The sequence below is a fragment of the Orycteropus afer genome, unplaced genomic scaffold, assembly GCF_000298275.1.
Source record: "Orycteropus afer afer isolate SDZICR_OR568_19922 unplaced genomic scaffold, OryAfe1.0 scaffold00221, whole genome shotgun sequence".
NCBI lineage: Eukaryota > Metazoa > Chordata > Mammalia > Tubulidentata > Orycteropodidae > Orycteropus > Orycteropus afer.
This window is the reverse complement of record NW_006921808.1, coordinates 4,270,666-4,272,740: the sequence shown is the minus strand read 5'-3', so window position 1 is coordinate 4,272,740 and position 2,075 is coordinate 4,270,666.

Here is a 2,075-nt window from a genome sequence, read left to right as displayed (position 1 = left end):
CAGCAGCTAGTGACAACCTAAAGAGACAGTGCTCTACCAGATTCCAGGCACTTAAGAAGAGGTTCTGGCTTCAAGTAACGCCAACAACTCTCCAGAAGTGCACTAGATGACTGAAGAGGTCCTAGTCTACTCTTCCTTTTTTTTTTTTTTTTCCTTTATCTTCTTTCTCTCATGGTTAACCCTGTCCCTTGCTGATTTATTATTATTATTACTCATTTTGTTTGTTTTGTTTTGTTCTGTTTTTGCTTTTATTTTCTTTGTATTGTTCATTAATTTCTTTGTTTTCTTTATTCATTATTCTCCTTCTCTACCTTTTTACTCTCAGTAACATATCCCCAGATATTGCAGATTTATCTGTTTTCTTCTCCCCCCACCCTTTTTCTTCTTTTGGGTTATTGGCACTGTGTAATTTCAGGGTGTATTTCTTGTCCATGTGCTTACAGTTTTTTCGATGGTTATTCAATTGTAATTTTTGCTTAACTGACGGAGACAGCAGCAGTCCTCATAAGATACAAGTACACCCACACCTCCTAAACTTCACTTACTGAGCAAGAGCCTACACCTCTTTCTCCACCAATGGGCCAATGATAAAAAAACACCAAGAAGAGCCTGAATAATCCTTGGCTGGTCTTCACAAACAATTAACAGAGATCATAATACAATATCACAATGCATTGGAAACAAAAGACCATCACAGTCCACACAAAGAAGCAAGATAAAGTGGTAGAAACAACAGAACAGGATACTGACCCAGAACACATCCCTGAGGAAGAAGCAGCACTGGAACTCACTGATAAGGAATTCGAAAGAATTATATTTAGGTATCTTCAAAGGATTGAGAGACCAAAGAAAACACAGAAAAAAAACTTAAAAGAATTGTGGAAGAAAATACAAGAAGAAAATGACAAAATAAATGAAAATTAGAAATGATTCTAAATCTAAAGATAGAAATCCAGAAGATTAATACTAAATTATTAGAAATAGATAACACATTAGAAGGGCAAAGGGATAGAACTGATGCAATGGAAGACAGAATTAATGAGACTGAAGACAAATACCTAAATACTTCTTTAGAAAGGGAGCAGTCAGAAAATAAATCAAAACAAAATGAAGAAGGCCTAAGATTCATGTGGGATACCATCAAAAGAAATAATCTACGTGTCATTGAAATTCCAGAACAGGAGGAGAAAAATAAAACCACTGAGAAAATCACCCAAGATTTGCTGGAGGAGAACTTCCCTGGTATGATGAAAGAGGATAATGTATCCATTCAGGTAGTCCCATCAACCCCACACAGGATAGACCTCAAAAGAAAATCACTGAGACATATCATCATCAAACTCACCAAAACCAAGGACAAAGACAGAATCCTGAAAGCCTCACAGGAAAAACAAAAAGTTACTTACAAAGTACAGCCAGTAAGAATAAGCTCTGATTTCTCAGAAGAAACCATGCAACCGAGAAGGTAATGGGATGGTATATATAAAACCCTGAAAGAGAAAAATTTTCAACCAAAAATTATATACCCAGCAAAACTGTCCCTCAAATATGATGGGGAAATTAGGAGATTTACAGATAAACAGAAACTAAGGGAATTTGTTAAAACCAGACCAACCTTACAAGACATGCTAAAGGGAGTACTTTGAACAGAGAACCAAAAATAGCAAATAACAACCAACCATTAATACACAAGATGACATATCCCAGAAACCACAGCTATGGACATATCAAAAGCAAAATGAGCTTACAAGACTGTAAACAGGGAACCAGAGACATCAATTGGCAAATCAGGACAACTACAAACAAAAAGAGGGAAAATACTTTGTAGTTACAGAACTTCTAAATAGTGAGGAAGTTAAGAAAGTAGCAAGACAGAATGGACTGCTCTACACTCAGGGGGAAATTATAAATCACAGGGTAACCTCAAAGAAAAATGATAAACTTTCTTATCACAATAAAAAAGAGGACAAGTACAAATACTCAGCATATACTAAAACAATAGCAACAAAAGAAATGATAACAGGATTCATAAACATAATGGACTCAGCACAGAAAATAATATGGAACAAAGAAAC